The sequence below is a fragment of the Olea europaea genome, unplaced genomic scaffold (genome assembly GCF_002742605.1).
Source record: "Olea europaea var. sylvestris unplaced genomic scaffold, O_europaea_v1 scaffold876, whole genome shotgun sequence".
Lineage (NCBI taxonomy): Eukaryota > Viridiplantae > Streptophyta > Magnoliopsida > Lamiales > Oleaceae > Olea > Olea europaea.
Window position 1 is genome coordinate 151,291 of NW_019267219.1, and position 5,864 is coordinate 157,154.

Genomic DNA, 5,864 nt, shown 5'->3' on the forward strand with positions numbered 1-5,864 from the left:
TAGAAAGTACAAAAGCTTTGCAGCAAAAAAATTCCACTGGTTAAAGTGTTATGGCAACATCACTCAATAGAAGAAGCTACTTGGAAGCGAGAAGTGAAAATTTGAGCCAAGTACGCACAACTCTTCGAGGAATAAATTTTGTGGACGAAATTTAATTCAAGGGAGGTAGGTTGTAATATTTCGAATTTTTATTACTAATCGCTAGATTAAAAATTAGGACTTAAGTGTGCTATTATTAAAATCTAATGATCTTATTGATTATTGACCTAGTTAAATGACCTTATTAATTACTAACCTTTACGATCTAAGTGAAGAGTTAATTTGGAAGTTAAATGAAATTATATGTAATTATATCAATTAGCCTTGATTAAAGATGATTCATTTGACCGCATAATTTATTCACCACATTTTAAGCAAAGTAATTGCTGACCACGTAAATAAAGGTAATTGATTTGACCACATGCATTATTTACACCAAAATTCAAGCCAAATCAATTGATTTGATCACATGATTAAAGGTATTGATTTGACAACTTTCAAGAAAATGCATCTATTATGATTTGACCATGCCCAACATCTAGCAATTTCCTTTCAACTTTTTACACATGGTCCAAAAACTTGCACTATAAATAGGAGTTAAACTCAACATTGGACCATCCCTCACCAACTATTTACACTATTCCTCTCTATCTCTATCACTTTGTCTATACAACTTTACTCTTTCTCTGGTCTTTTTCATATTAAATATATTCATACACTTACACAATCATACAACTCGATACGTAGCTCAAGGATCTCCCTCCAACAATCAATTCTATCATTTTTGAAGTGAAAGGTAAGTGTAGTAGTACGAATTGTTCTTTCAGTATTTAAATTACAAAAATTTATGTTATGAATATGATGATACGGAAACCCAAGTTACGATTATGATAAGAGTCCTATATGTGTAAGTTTAAAGGACACAGGAGTTTAGTAGCGCTACGTACGAGAATTATAGCCACGAAGTTCGAATTTTAATTATCATGTCTTCATAAGTATGTTATAATTTTTCGTAATTCAATATGAGATGCAAATTCCTTATTACTCATTTATTGAGATTTATGTCTCATATGTATATATTAAATATTTCATAGGTAACTAAAAGAGACAAGTTCGAGGTGAACGGAGATGGATTGTGCTTGCGTGGTTAAAAATGAATAATAATTTAACTAGTTAAAAATTTTAATGATGTTTCTTTTTATTATTTATGAAAGTATTATTTTATAGTACGTGTATAATGATTTCAAAAGTAAAAATTTGAGTCGTTACATTTTTGGCTCCACAAATATGCATAGCCATAATCTAAAGGTCTCTTAGTTGTTCGTGAACCTATCTCAAAACTAATCATGTTAAGACTTTCCTAACACACGTCTCATAAAAGTTTAAGAGTTCAATAAAACCATTACCAAGCAACTCTTGGTCAATCAAATATTTCAAACCTTTATTTCCTATATGCCCCATTCTTTCGTGCCACAATTCAGATTTATCTGTTGTAACACTAAGGAGATATGCGTCATATAAAGTAATAGCATCACCATTAGGTAGTACATTCCATTTTTATTAGGTCCTTTCATTACAACCATGAATCCTTTCAGGACTTTAGTATATTATTCTCAAATATAAAGACATGTCCTTCAACTCCAAGGATTCCGAAAGATGAGATTTTTTTATTTTTTTATTTTTTTATATTATGGACATATCCTACATTCCTTAATTGCCTGACAATACCATCATACATCTTAATGGCCATGTCCCTAACATTAATTACAATCTGTGAATTGTTATTACCTATATAAACCTTTCTACGTTCAATTATCCTACAGTTGTAAAACCATGACCTGACATGACACGTGGAATGTATAACCTGAATCCAAAAATCTAATCTTGGCTAATGTCTTCACAAGACACAATCATAACATGCAAGTTGTCCAATTCAATACCAGCAATTGCATTGTTTAATTCCACATTGCTTTCATCATTTTGCTTCTTTTTTCTACTCAAAGCAATCCCTCTTAAAGTACCCTAACTTCCACGTTTGTAGAACTTCTTGTTAGTTTTATCCTTTGATTTCGATCCCCGGTTTGTTTTAATTCTAGAAATTATTTTCACTTTTATCACTCATACCTCTCACAAACATACTTTGCTATCTAGTATTGGACTTCGACTCTTTCCTAACTTCAAGATTTATAGACCTTAAGGCAACAATTACAATCGTCCATGTTAAGGTACCTCTAGAGTAAATTATTATATTCTTGACATTCTTATAGGACTCAGGTAATGAATTTAATAAAATAACAGCCGAGTCCTCATCATCAAACTTCTTGTCATTATGAGGAGGACTCTTCACTATAATGCTTAAGTTACTTAAATTAATTTCTAAGTCCTTTCCAAGATCTATCCTAAACCTAAACAGCTTTCTGACAAGTAAATTAATTTGGCTAACTTTTAGTTACGAACAATTTATCAAGTGTTATCCACAAAGCTCTAGCAGTTTTAGCATCATCTACTTGTCTAACAATATGATCAGATAAATACAATATTATAGAACTGTAGACAGTGTCATTCATTTCTTCAATTTCAATAGGTTTTGCTTTCAAAGCATCAGAAAATGTTTCCATAACATCAATGGCTTTTGCAACCCTTTGTTGGAATAAAATAGCCCTCATTTCTGCTTCCAAATCAAGTATCCCCTTTCCATCGAATTGTGACAATTCGTACCCATAACAGATTCTGTAGGAGGATAATATGAACTCAAGGACATTCGATAATCTTGTTTCAGATTCCCAAATAAGAAGAAAATTTTTTGAAAAAACAAATTAAGTTTTACAGATTTCAGTCAAGAAAACATCTTATGAAATTAATCAGTAAAGAATCCTGTATTTTATCAAACAATTAGATAAAGGTTTGATCCATACAATATGAATGGTAGATTGCAGTGAGTAGCAAATATGACAATTGATCAGTAGTGTCCAATTATTTATCAATTAACAACAATGCAGCCATGACAATTACATATATCATCAACGGTTATAATCATACATAAACGGTAATTCAAATTTAGAAGTTAGAACGGTCTCACCAAGAACCGTTGAACAACAGTTATAATTTCAAAAACCAAAATTGAAGACAAGTTTTGAACTACCAATAGCCCAAAACCATATTAGTCAATTCCAATCTCGTATTCAGGTGCTGAATGTCAATTGCAGAAGAAAAATAGCCACAGAACATAATATTAGTCAACAATCACAGCAATTATGGAATACATTTGTATTGAAGTTTTTCAAAAAAAAAAAAAAACGATTGAATCAAGAATTGTTATTGTTACACACCTAACTAAACAATTTCGAAAAAACTATCACACCACTCTCACGTGTCCATCCCCTAGCTAAACCACTTTGGAACAACAGTTACGCGCACTCCTTGAAGTGACACATGTTCACCGGAAGTGGTTTCGAAGTGATGCCCATTCCTGACGACCTCAACATGGCGCGTTGCAAGGTGAAAGTTAGATCCACTGAAGCAACCGAAGTGTCCCTCAACTCCGAAGCGTTGAGCACTCCGAGGCACTCCCTTAACAGATCCCTCCGCCGCCACTGTCAGAAAGATATCTGTCAAGATCCCATCTATCTCCAAAGATCAATTGATGTGATGTCTCCATAGACCTAGTTGATGTGACATATCGACTTTATGTTAATTCAACTCAGAAGAACTATTTGCCCTTCTGCTCTAGACGCGGCTGATTGACACCTATGAGCGACGCCTCACACCGTCAGATACATACACGCGTCCCATATCCAACGGTGCTATACGTCTATAAATACTCAAGGTTTGGCAAAAAACAAAGGTAATGAAACTCTTATAACTTAGCTCTCGACACTAAGAAATATATATTCTCCTCCCCACTCTCTTGCATAACTTGAGTATTGTTCCGATCACCCAACACTGACTTGACCGTCGGAGTGTATGCGGTCGCCACCACCACCGCTGGTTCCGACCGTATGCTTCTGACCGTGCGTTATTGTGCGCAGGGAAGATTAATGGAGTAGCTATTCATTGGCCACGTGGAGGGTCCAATTCTCGAGGTCAATAGATTGGCGCTGTCTGTGGGAACTTTCCGTCCAAAAATCTCACATTGCCCATCGGATAAGCCACCGACAAACTATTAACTTACCCTGAAAAGGGTACGTTCTTGAAAAATAACAAATCAACCTACAATCGAAATTCTTAACACCCTTGGAAAGGTAGACAAGATGAGTTATAGTAATGAAGATGCAAATTTTGAAGGGCGTATGGATGCCTCTGAAAAAGAGGCAATCAAGACCAATGTCATGCATTGGAGACCCCCTCACCGACGTCATCGAGGCAACAAGATAGCAGCGCTCACTTAAGGAATGGCTCAAATAGCTGCTAGAATGAGGAACATTATAGCTCAGAATGTGGCGATGCGTGAATTCTTCATGCAGTCCCGAGGTCATCAGGGCTTTCAGATGCCTCAAGGATCTTACCCAGCTCAAGAAATTCCTGCGTCCCATGGCCAAAGCCATTCGAGCCAGCGTCGGGGATATGAACCATAAATGTCTGTCAGTATCTTCGACAGAATAGGGCAGAACCCTAGCAATAGGGTTCGCTCCGTGTAGAGATTAGTTCGACAAGAGCAGGAACAAGTATCTTCTCCACCTAAAAATAGGAGGGAGGGAAGAAACCTAGTTGATTGAGATAGTCGAGAAGAGGTACCTCCACCTCCCCAAAATGCATCAGAGGGAGAAGGCTCTGAAAGGCCATGTCGCTCCAATGAAATTGATGACGATGATGAAAACCTCCTCTTATCCGAAGAAATTCGAAGCTTCCCGGTGCCTGCAAACTTCATACCTCCTAAAATCCTAAACTATGAAGGAAAGAAGGACCCACAGAAACACTGACTCCCAAAGAAACACTGACTAAGTACATGATGCAGATGAACCTCAAAGAAGTCTCACCGGCACTGAAATATAGGGCCTTCCATCTGACCCTCGTCGGAGCTGCTCAAGTGTGGTACAACAGATTACCACCCCTGAGCATCAGAAGTTGGCCAGACTTGAAGAAGGTATTTCTGAACAAATACCTTTCACGAAGGGAATGAGAGGCCCCAATGCAACATCTACAAGATATGAGGCAAGTTCCTGACAAGACACTGAAAAGGTATCTCGCCAGATTCACCGATGAAATCATGTACTACGAGCAAGTCACTAACAGAGAGGCCCTTTCACCCTTAAAAGGTGGCCTCAACATGATCACTCTGTTCTGGAGGGATGTACATAGCAAAAATCCCACCACCTATAACGAGCTGGTTGAAATTATGAGAGTGAAAATTGTCAATGATGAGATGATTGACCATTAGAACCGTGCGGCTCAAAGACTTCTATCGCCTCAAAAACAGATGGGTCAAGGACCAACCGCATACCTCGTCACCCAGCAATAGACCCAAGTAGGTCACACAGTAGCCCCCACATCCGGACAGACATTGCCTTCAGCCACGCTAAATGCAGTGCCAGTGCTAGCATATGAAAATGCTCCTCCTAAAGCAGGACCATCCAGGGGAACAAACAACAGTCAAAAGAAGAAGAAGAAGTGATCAAACAGACCCCTGGAAGGGGCAAGGTTCTGCACCTTTCACCAACTTTATGGACACGACACTAGCGAATGTAGGGATGCTCCTTGATCCTCGAACCAGATAACCCGCGAAGGGATGAATACCCCAATCAGGTCTAACTCTCCGAATAGGAGATAGAGGCGATATAGAGACCAATCACCCCGAAGAAGAGAATCCATGGACCAATGAGAATCCA